General features: G+C 46.3%; 1 protein-coding gene across 2 annotated transcripts in view; it reads right to left on the bottom strand.

The window, feature by feature from the left end:
- Positions 1 to 12,537, bottom strand: part of FAF1 (Fas associated factor 1) — a 63,159-nt gene that overhangs the window by 50,383 nt on the left and 239 nt on the right. The window lies entirely within an intron of this gene.

The following is a 12,537-nucleotide window of genomic DNA, read 5'->3' as shown; positions in this document are numbered from 1 at the left end:
AAGGGGGGCCCCCACCTGATGTAATTGAAGGGGGGCCCTCATCCTCCGTGCTGGTCCCTTTTTGGCAGAACAGGCGTCGCATCTCCGACACCAGTCCTGTATGTCGCGCCCCATATTCACCCAATAGAACCTCCGGCGGACCCGAGATATTGTCTTTGTCCTGCCCAAATGGCCGCCGGAGCGGGTACCATGCACCTGTTGCAATATGACGTTCTTGAATTTGTCAGGGACTATCACCAGCCAGGAAGTTCGATCAGAGGGAACCTCCACCCACTTGCGATACAAGATGTTGCCTTTCAATTCCAGGGTCTGCCACTGAGCCCAATATGCCTTTGTCTGCGCCCCGAGGGGGGTGACCTCTTCCCCCTTTGGTCTTTGCCCCAATTTGACCCATTGGAACACCGGCCCCAGAACAGGATCCTCCTGCTGGGCCGTGCTCCAAGCCAACTCTCCAAATTCCTCGTCCGCGGTTAGTGGCAAAATTGGCCCTCTCACCCGGGTTGCCCGGACGACGAGAATCGGGGCGGAATCGCCCAATTGCTCCCTCTCCTCGTGTCTCGCACAAAATTTACAGTTTTCCCCCAGACAAGGACGCCGAGAGAGTGCGTCCGCATTACCATGGGCCTTCCCGGCCCTATGGGCCACATCAAAATCGTACTGCTGCAACTTTTCCAACCACCTTGCAATTTGGCCCTCCGGTTCCTTGAACCGAAGGAGCCATTGCAAGGAGGAATGGTCAGTTCTAACCAAAAATTTCCGCCCGTACAAGTACGGGTGGAAATGGTTCATGGCAGCCAGCATAGCCAATAACTCTTTGCGAGTGACGCAATAATTTCTCTCGGGCCTACTTAAGGCCCGACTATAATAACCAATCACTCTCTCCACGCCCTCCTGTGTCTGAGACAAAACTGCGCCCAATCCTTCCTGGCTCGCATCCGTGTCCAGGGTAAATGTCCCGTCACTAGTGGGGTAAGCTAGAAGGGGTGCGGATGTTAGACACCCCTTCAATTTTTGGAAGGCCTCGTGGCACTCCCGTGTCCAATTAAATCGCGTCCCCTTCTCCGTAAGCCGGTGGAGGGGACGGGCCAACTCCGCAAATTTCGCCACAAAGCGCCGGTAGTAGGAGCAGAGTCCCAAAAATCCCCGCACCTCTTTGATGGTACGTGGTGCGGGCCACTCCTCTACCGCTTTAATTTTGTCTGGGTCTGTTTTTACCCCCTCGCGGCCAATCACGTGACCTAGATAGGCCACCTCTCTTGCAAACAAAGTGCACTTACTCGGGTTCAGCTTCAACCCTGCCTGTCTGAGGCACCCGAACACCTGGTCCAAATTAGCTAGTGCCTGGGGGAACGTTTGGGCATGTACCAGGACGTCATCCAGGTACACCAGGCATGACTGCCATGGCATGCCGCCTAGTACATGCTCCATCAATCTCTCAAAGGTGGCGGGGGCGTTACACAAACCAAACGGCATCACAGTAAACTGATACAGTCCCTTACCTGTGGAAAATGCCGTTTTCTCCTTCCCTGCCCTATCCATCTCCACCTGCCAATACCCACTCTTGAGGTCCAAAGTTGTGAACCAATTTGAGCCCGCAACGGCATCGAGGGTGTCATCAATCCTTGGCAGGGGATATGAGTCCTTGAGTGTCACGTTGTTTAGCTGGCGATAGTCCACGCAGAACCGCGTGGTCCCATCCTTCTTTTTGACCAGCACAACAGGTGACATCCAAGGACTTCCCGAGGGCTCGATCACACCTGCGTCGAGCATTTTTGCAACCTGCTCGTCAGCTTCCGCCCTCTTGCTCCAAGGGAGCCGTCGGGCGGCCTGACGAATAGGCCGGGCCTCACCGGTGTGGATCTGATGTTTCACCAGGCCCGTACGTCCAATATCCTCGGTGGACAGGGAGAAGAGGTCCAAATGGGACCCAACCAGTTTGTGTAAGGCCTCCCTCTGGGTACCTCCCAACTCTACGCTACTACGATTTACCATCTCGCAAATGGGATCGGGCCAATTCCTACTTGTTATTGAAGGCTCCCCCCGGGGTCGGCTCGGCTGGACGTTCTCGCCCCTCACTGTCGCGACTTCCTCCACTGGGGTGCAGCCAGCTACCCTCGTGCCCCTTACTATAGTGCGTGGTTCTGTACTCACATTTACTACTCGGACGGCCACTACCGGTCCGTCCGTTTTTACAAGGGTGCGGCCCACGATTAAACCCGGTATGGACTGCGCTGCCACCGGTTCGACCAGGCCGCAGGACTCCTGCCATGTTGGGCGAGCTGCCCACCGGGCTGGCACTATCGCCTCGGCCCTGGGGGGGATGGTCACGGCCTCGGAAGCCTCCAGCTCCGCTCTCTCGGCCGTGCTCACTCCCCCTAACGGCAGCTCTTCTACTCCCACCTGCAGGATCCCCCGGCACAAGTCGATTTTACAACCGCTGGCAGTCAACAGGTCCAACCCTATTAAACATGGGTCGCACACCTCCGCCACCCAAACATCTATCTCCCTCCTTACCGACCCTAACTTGAGGGTCACAGAACCACGCCCTATGATCGGGGCCGTTACCCCGGTAGCAAGCTGCAAACTATAATTTTGCAGGCGCTGGATCTTATCCCAGCCACCTGCGCTCGAATCAAGGACCACAGGGCTGATGATCGTGGCGCTAGCTCCTGTGTCCACGACGGCGTCTACCCCCACGCCGGCAATTTTGCATCTAATTGTCAGGCTACCGGTTCCAATTTGGCCACAATAAATGACCTGTCGCGTCAATGAGGGCTCTCCTCCATCCTCTGCTGCCGAACACCGCCCTACGTGCCCGACACCTTCTAGTTTCCCGGGGTCTGGCGGGGGGGTGTCTGGGGTCGGCTAACCCGCTCCCCCCTGGGCGGAGTTGAGGACCTCAACTGCCGGGGATCATCCCGGCGCGCGTTTCGACAGTGCCGCGCCAGGTGACCCAGGCGGTTGCAGGTATAGCACCTCACCTGATAAGGTGCTTGCCTCCGGAATTCCAAATTCCCCCCCCTGTAGGTCCGAATTGGATTACCCGCTCGTGGTCCACCGCGGGCCACCTCCGGGGCCGCCTGCCATGGTCCAGGTCCTGCCAGGCGCTGGTCCACCAGCCTCCGGACCATGCCCGCCAGGTCAGGACCCACGTCGGGGGCGGGCCCCCTAAGGGGTCCGCCCTCCATCGGGGGTCCCATCTGGCGGACCGCCATTGCGAGACGCTCGCCCCCCCGGGCCAGGGGCCTCGCTGCTTCCCAACGGGCCGCAGCGTCAGCCGCCTGGCTCAGAGTCTGCGGGCGCCACATGGCGAGCTGTTGCCGGAGCTCAATATCCGGGAGGGCCTGGATAAAATGGTCCAGCGCCAGGCTTTCCCGGGAATCCGCTGCCATGCTAGCATGTGCGATCCCCACTGCGCGGCGAATGTCGTGGGCAAGTTCCCCGATGGCTTCCTGGGGCTTGCGCTTTCGCAGCGCGAGCTGAGCTTTAACAAGCTCGCTCTGCTGTTCTATTCCAAATCGATTAATTAGGGCGTCGCGGAGGGCTGGCAGGGTGAGAGCACCCGCTGGTAATGCCGTCAGCACCTCCGCCGCCGCGCCGCGCAATGCGGCCACCAGGTGTACTCCACCTTCGTCCTCACCCCAACCGTTACCCTTACACACACAGTCGAACTGCGCCAGGTACGCGCGTAGATCACTCTTGCCGTCATACGGCGCGAGTGGGACCTTGTGGGACCACCTCGTATGCGAGTCGTTGCCCGCCGGCCGGACCCCGTGCGTCGCCCCTTGCGGGGTCAGCGCGGGGCCGAACCGGCCGGGCCCCCACAGTACACTACCCCCAAGGGGCTCTCGTGCCTCCCCGGTCCCTCCAACAACTACCCCTGTTGGTGTCGATGCATGGGTCACACCTCCGCAACCCGCTACCCATTCCATACCACCACAACCTTGCTCACCCACACCTCGCACCTCTCGTTCCATACCCTCCGGACCAGCCATACACCTCACTCTTGGCCTCTCACGAACATCCGGGTCTATCTCGACCCCCAAGCTTATTAAATCACCTGGCGCATCATACGCACGACCATATTGGTCACCACTTACACCGGGTCCTCTTTCTCTTCGCTTCTCCTCCATCACCTGCGAATCCCTCATCCGGTTAATGAGCACATCATCACGATCCGAACACAGACTTTGGACCAATTCTTTTACTTCCTCCTTTATCTCTTTCTTATCCTCTCTCCGTCGCTTCTTAATTTCGCTCACCCCTTCTTCCACTTCCTCTAATTTTTGCTTCATCTCCTTCATCTCTTCGTGCGCCCCTTTAAGTTCTTCCTCTAACTCCACTTTATTTTTTTCTATGTGCTCCCGCACCTCCCGCTCTTTAACCTCCATTACCTCTACCACCTTGTCCATTTTCCTCGTCAGGTCCTCATGTACCGTCTGGCACTCTTTTTTAATTACCCCTACGTCCTTTTTCATCTCCTTCTGTGTCGATTTTAAACCCTCTATTACCGCTGTGTTCTTCTTTACCTGGTCCCCCAGCTCCTTTTGTCCCACTGTCAGTTGTTCTACTCCCAGCGTCAACTCCTCTATACCACCTTGCAATTTTACAGTCCCCTTTCTCACCTCTTTCTCCATGCGCTCCTTACAGTGCCTCACCTCCTCGCGCACTCCTCCGACCTCCTCACTCACTCCTCTTCTGATCTCCTCTCCCATCACTTGCATCTCCTGCCCAGATGCCACCCTCATCTGCTCCATTTCCTCCCTGTGAGCATCCAGTTTGGTTTCTACCCCCATTCTGACCCCCTCTATCTGCTGCTCCATTTGTTTAACTTCCCTTTCCGCTTGGTCCCTCATGTCCCTCAATTTGCCTTCCATACTGTTTTCTAACCCCTCTAACCCTTTTTGCATCCCTTCCATTTGATTCTCTTGAGCGGCCATTCTGTTTTCTACCCCCGTTAACCCATTTTTCACTTCTTTTATCCCGTTGTCTAACCCCTCAAAATTATTGTCTAACTTCCCAATTTTCTTGTCTAACTCCTCAAAATTATTGTCTAACTTCCCAATTTTCTTGTCTAACTCCTCAAAATTATTGTCTAACTTCTCACCGGTACCCCTCGCTTCGTCCCTCATTACCCCCATTTGGCCCTCTATTCGTTCCATAAGGGCCCTCATTTGCAACATAAAAAGGTTCGGATCCACCAGGGGCGCTGCCACGGTCACGGGCGCGGTGACCAGCGAGGCGCCATTTTGCGCGTCTGCTACCCTCGCTGCTTCGCTCTCCTCACGTCCCTCAATTTGGTCCTGGACCGACCCTGCCTCACTCTCCCCTACCGGACCCCAGCCGTCTTGATCCGCCATAGCGCGACTTGCAAAATTCGAGTTTCGTAAAACAAAACAAATTTCGGCCGCTCCAAATTTTGACCAAATTTTTTTTTTTTCCTCTATTCGTTTTTTTTTTTCCTTCAAAATTTGGTCGGGCCTCGAATCTCACTCCCGACACCAATTGTTACAGATACGACTTTGATGGTATGGTGGGCCGAGCGGGATGGCCGCCGTATCCGTACAAGTTACCCGATTGTGCCCGAATGTTGACTAATCGCGCTACGCTGGCTCAATAAGAAAAAGAAGACACCCGGCTGGATTACAATCACACAATACGACACCAGGGATACGGTTCTCAAAGGTTGTTATTACAATTGCGGAAGGTTTAGATTACAGGGACAAGAGGGAAACATAGGAAGGTGGGCACTTAAACACACTTATATTATCCCCGGACAGACGACAGGTAAACGCGGGACAAGGCTCACTCACACGGGGTTTGATGGCCAGGAAAGCGGCAGTCGATGGCTCAGGTGCACCTGGCTCAGGGACAGAATCACGTACGGTGGTGTCCAGCAGATGCGGGGAGGTCGCTCAGCGCTCGTGGGTCGCGACTTTGGTGGAGATGCCGGGGAGGTCGCTCAGCGCTCGGGAGGGTGGCGTCTTTTCCTTCCAAGCTCGGGGCGCATCTGACGTCACGTCCGGCGCGGGGCCGCGTATATCCGGCGGGGAGTCACGCCCTCGCTCGTTAGCTCCGCCCCATATGGCATCGGCCCATGGCTTCTCATTGGGTGCGGGGGTTACCGGCTCCGCCCTTGACGAGGGGCCGACAGGGAGCCCCCTTCTGGGTAACCCCGTCGAGCACATGTTCAATGGCGGCCAACCGAGCCGGAGTGAGGACGCAAAGCCGCTGTTGTTGTGGTTGTTGTTGGAGCTTGAGATGATGGGAAGAGATGCGGGGAGGTATGGGAAGGTCCTAAACTCCTACTGGTGCCATATCATCACATTCTGGTGCAACGAAGAGTCATAATTAATGGAAACAAGTCCTTAACTGACATAGATTAAGAATAACTAGCAAGATGTCCTATAATTGTCTACGTGTGGTGCGGGGGACCTGGGCACGACATTTAATGGGGGAATGAAGGGGAAGATCGGCTCTAATGGGTGTTGTTTACAGACAATGGGACTAGGGAATGGGGTAAGGGGAGAGTTGGGGAGTATCGGAGAAGATAGGGGAATATTTACAAGCGGATATGGAGGTCAAATTCCATATTCGCAACAATATATATATACATACATATTACATATACATATATATATATACATACATATACATATATATATATATATATATATATATTAGTGTATAATGTATATATACCATGTTTGCATCCACCAGCAAATGCACAGAAAAACAGGGATCCCAAAGCACAAAGTTCCAGCAGTGTGGCTTGCATAGAAGTTGGCAAATAAGCAATTGAAGACCCGATTGGAAGAAGAACTTAAGTCACATTCTTGGGCAAAGTGAGTTAGAATCAGGAACTCCTGCTAGAGTACAATAACAATCCAAAGTCTGTAATAATTTTGCGACTGAAGGACTTCTTCCACTCGGGTCTTCAATTGTTGTTGTAAACTGTTTTCAAAAATGGTGGATAAAGTTTAAAGACCAAGTGGCATGGAGAACTTGAGTGCCACTCGGTAGAGCGTATACCTCCATCAGGCTGAAGAGATTACGTTTTGTATCCCAATGATAGGCCAGATCTGGATTCGGACCTGAACCAAAATCTAATCTGCTTATTCATGTCACCTAACCAACTGATCCACCAAGTTTAGTCATAATTCCTCCACAACCTTTTGAAATATCGTGTTATATATCGGTTTTTGCCCCGTCTCTCACTAGTGAAGAATCACTTTAATTCTCGTATCCGGATCCAGATCTGAATCTTCACCAAGACTTCATCAATTCGTCCTTGTCACACATCTAACCTGTCGACCAAGGTTCATCCGAATTCGTCCATAACTGTTCGAGATATTCTGCTCACAGACAGACAAACAAATATGGGTGAAAACATAATCCTCGTCATCCAAAAGTGGATGGAGGTTCATGACCCAATGCAATCTATATGGTTATTCATAGCCAAAATAAAAATAAATTTCTGCAGCGATTCCTAAAAAATTTAAAACTAAAGACTTCATCGAACACATTATTCTGCTCCCTAAATCAGGCAAATGGAATACATTTGCTTCTTCATGCAGCTGTATGAATCAAATTGGCACCCCTTTATATTAACTTTTCTAAAACATTACTTGGTTCCTCCTAAGAACACAAGGGTAGTCCAGCATGCACATTAGAGTTTTTTGAATGTCACTTATTTTTTATTGTTTGGCATTTTCTTCAAGCTATGGAATGTCCCTTCTTTTCTATAAGAATCAAAATCTAATCGGCTTGTCCTTGTCACCGAACCAACTCGTCCACAAAGTTTATAAAAAAATTAAATAATTCTTGTAGCCGAATCCATATTCAGATCTTCACCAAAATCAAAACGATTAGTCCTTTTCACACACACAACCTCTCCACCAAGTTTCGTCCAAATCCGTCCACAACTATTTGAGATATCCTGCTATATATCATTTTTGGTCATATCACTCAATAGTGAAGAATCACTTTAAAAATTGTACTAGCTGGATGCGGATCCGGAACTTCACCAAGATTGAATCAATTCTTCCTTGTCACACACACAACCTGTCCAACAAGTTTCCTCCAAATCCATTCATAACTTTTTGAGATATCCTGCAATGTATTGTTTTTGGCCCTATCTCCCAATGGTGAAGAATCACTTTTAAAATTCTAGTAGCCGGATCCGAATCCGGATCTTCACCAAAATCTAATCATTTCGTCCATGTCATATATGCTTCATCTCTGGCAAATTTCGTCCGAATCCGTCCACAACTTTGAGATATTTTGTTCACAAATGGACAAACGGACACAGACAGACAAACAGACAGGGGTGGAAACGTAACCTCCATCCACCTTTGGTGGCGGTGGTAATAACTCAAAGATCATAAAGATAATAATTGACGAGAAGGTTTGTATTTTCAACACTGACTATTTTGGGAGAAAGACCAGAAAGACAAGTTGGAGATGGATGTTTATTTATCCCTGACTTGGCCAAAATATCTGTAGATATTCAAACAAATAAACATTTATTTTAACATATTTTTGTGTATTTAAATTACCAAGTGGGCTTTATCCACTGGATACATTAAATGATAACCAAGGTGTCTTCGCTGGATTTGTGACCTCGCTCGGGGTGGTTCCACTCGGCCTACATGAACACACTTATGTAGCTCACATCAACCTGTTGCCCCTATGCCTTGCATACATTGCGTCACTCAGGTCTTCGTTGAGCCTCGGCATCCATATAAAAGAAATGCTTTTCAAGCCTCAAAACCTATAATAGGCTAAAAAGGTACAAATGCACATCATATGTCACACACATATAAGATAAGGCCACTTAAGCACTGTTGTATCGACTCCTGTAACCTGCACAACCTAAACTTGCAAAATATAAAAAAAGGGAGACCTTCCTCTACATCTTACTATAATTCACCAAATGTCCGTCCGTCCGTTCCCATGTACCGCAAAAACAGCTAAACCGATCGCCACGAAATTTTGGGTGGGTAATCCTGAGACCTCCTGGAGTAAAATAGGACAAATTGTTTTCCCAATTTTCCAATTTTTCAAATTTTCCAGTTTTTCCAAACACAATGAAATAATATTTACCGATATGAACAGTGATGTGGCTTTCATTTAAATTCTACAAATACTGTTTGGATTTTGATGATTTGCGTGTGATATGATTTAACGGATGTTTATAAAAATCGTTTAAAATATTTTAAAAACCTTCAATTTCTGATATTTTGCCTTTTCATTTGGGCCTCCCAATTGAAGCCTCGCCCGTAAGGCGGGTACCGTTGCTAGTATAAATAAATGCAGGAGATACGAGGGACTTGCATTCCTGACAGGTGTGCCTGATATATTGGGCAATGCGGAAATTGACAAAGTACTCGTGTATTACATCCTGACAGGATGGTGCTGATGTAGTGCATTTACTTTTGGGTTGTCTTGTCTCAATTCGATTCTTAACCAGACTGTAAACTGTTGCATTTGTGGTTCGCAGGTACGGTGTTCCATCACAAAGTGCGTGCGGCGTCACTCTGAGGCATGATAAGTTGGACACTCATCTACTAGCATTAGTTGGTGGACGTTAAAGATCCTGCAGAATCTTTGTGAAGAGTACATGAGGTATCCCGAGCACCCAAAATAAATTACAAACTCCTCTCATCTTCAGTCAAACGTCAAACCTGGCCAGTCGGATGGTGAATGCACGAGATTCTAGAATTTCCTGAATCCGATTCCCCTTCCCCTTCCCCACCCCCCACCCCTGCCCCACCTCCTCTCTTTGCTTTACCTCACAACTTTGTGTCATCTGCAATTTGGAATGCTGACTCAACCCTACAATCCAAATCATTGATGCCAATTATGAATAATAATGGCTCCAGGACGGACTTGTGCCAAACCAACATTTTAAAAATCTTCTCCGGCCAACCCCATAATGTGGGATTAATTGGGACGTAGTAGTGGTCATAATAATAACAGTGGTAATCGTAGTGGTAATAGTAGTGGTAATCGTAGTGGTAATAATAGCAGTGGTAATACTAGTATTGGTAGTAGTAGTAATATTGATAGTAGTCGCAGTTGTATTAGTAGAAGTTGTAGTAGTAGTAGTAGCAGTAGCATTGGTAGTAGTAATAGTAGTAGTAGTAGTAGTAGTAGTAATATTGGTAGTAGTAATATTGGTAGTAGTAGTAGTAAAAATAAAAATAAAAAAAACACCTTTAGAGGCCATTTTTCCCCGCAAAGCGGGGGTTGGCCTTTTTCGGGGACCGTGGTTGTTGTTGTTTTTTGGTCCCCTTTTTGAAGCAATGTTTTACGGCCGGATGCCCTTCCTGACGCCAACCCTTTTTGCCGCCTTTAACGACAAGCAGGGAATTAGAATTACCAGTGAGCTGGTACTCAATTTGCCGACCTAGGAAGGATGACAGGCTGATTCAACCCCCCTGGCGTTAATTCAGCGATCGACCGGGATTCGAACCCAGGATCCTAGGATCCTAAGCCGGCACCCTAGCCGCTAGCCCAACACCAGGGTTGGTAGTAGTAGTAGTAGTAGTAGTAGTAATAATATTGGTAGTAGTAGTACTTGTAATATTGGGAGTTGTAATATTTCTGGTACTTGTAGTAATAGTAGTAGCAGAGATAGTAGCGGTAATAGTAGTAGTAGTAGTAGTAGTAATAGTGGTAGTGATAGCAGTATTAATAGTAGTAGTAATAGTAGTAGTAGTAGTAGTAGTAGTAGTAGTAGTAGTAGTAATAATAATAATAATATAGGCTGTTTGTTTAATCTTTTTAGGATTTATAACGATTTTCCGTGTTTGGTAAATAATTATTTATATATTTATAACAATATCCATGTGCTTTGTCATGTAACTGCGAATCGTCAACACGTCTATAACTACAACAGTATAACTACAACAGTATAACTACAACAGTATAACTACAACAGTATAACTACAACAGTATAACTACAACAGTATAACTACAACAGTATAACTACAACAGTATAACTACAACAGTATAACTACAACAGTATAACTACAACAGTATAACTACAACAGTATAACTATAACAGTATACCGATAACAGTATAACGATAACAGTATAACTATAACAGTATAACTATAACAGTATAACTACAACAGTATAACTATAACAGTATAACTATAACAGTATAACTATAACAGTATAACTATAACAGTATAACTATAACAGTATAACTATAACAGTATAACTATAACAGTATAACGATAACAGTATAACGATAACAGTATAACGATAACAGTATAACGATAACAGTATAACTACAACAGTATAACGATAACAGTATAACTATAACAGTATAACGATAACAGTATAACTATAACAGTATAACTATAACAGTATAACTACAACAGTATAACTACAACAGTATAACTACAACAGTATAACTACAACAGTATAACTATAACAGTATAACTACAACAGTATAACTATAACAGTATAACTATAACAGTATAACTATAACAGTATAACTATAACAGTATAACTATAACAGTATAACTATAACAGTATAACTATAACAGTATAACGATAACAGTATAACTACAACAGTATAACTACAACAGTATAACTACAACAGTATAACTACAACAGTATAACTACAACAGTATAACTATAACAGTATAACTATAACAGTATAACTATAACAGTATAACTATAACAGTATAACTATAACAGTATAACTATAACAGTATAACTATAACAGTATAACTATAACAGTATAACTATAACAGTATAACGATAACAGTATAACTACAACAGTATAACTATAACAGTATAACTATAACAGTATAACTATAACAGTATAACGATAACAGTATAACTACAACAGTATAACTATAACAGTATAACTATAACAGTATAACGATAACAGTATAACGATAACAGTATAACTATAACAGTATAACTATAACAGTATAACTACAACAGTATAACTACAACAGTATAACTATAACAGTATAACTATAACAGTATAACTATAACAGTATAACTATAACAGTATAACTATAACAGTATAACGATAACAGTATAACGATAACAGTATAACTACAACAGTATAACTACAACAGTATAACTACAACAGTATAACTACAACAGTATAACTACAACAGTATAACTATAACAGTATAACTATAACAGTATAACTATAACAGTATAACTATAACAGTATAACTACAACAGTATAACTATAACAGTATAACTATAACAGTATAACTATAACAGTATAACTATAAGTACAAGTCCGTTGTACCGAGTCTCGGGATGGTGTTGTTTGTGTGTTTGTCGAAAACAAAATAACGGCCTTCAGTCAAAACATGTTTATCTTTCCGAATGCAAACTCTCTTCTCGGATTTCAAGTACAAGCAAGAGGATTTCACCTCCACAAACCACGACACTTTGTCTGTTAATTCGCCATTCGGCAACACTGTCCTTATTGAATGACTTGCTTAAATAATTCGCTCTTTTCTCAAAAACCCTTCCTCGAATTTCAGGTCATCC

This window comes from Myxine glutinosa, chromosome 1 (genome assembly GCF_964187855.1).
Source record: "Myxine glutinosa chromosome 1, kmMyxGlut1.1, whole genome shotgun sequence".
NCBI lineage: Eukaryota > Metazoa > Chordata > Myxini > Myxiniformes > Myxinidae > Myxine > Myxine glutinosa.
This window is presented reverse-complemented; position numbering and strand designations above follow the sequence as displayed.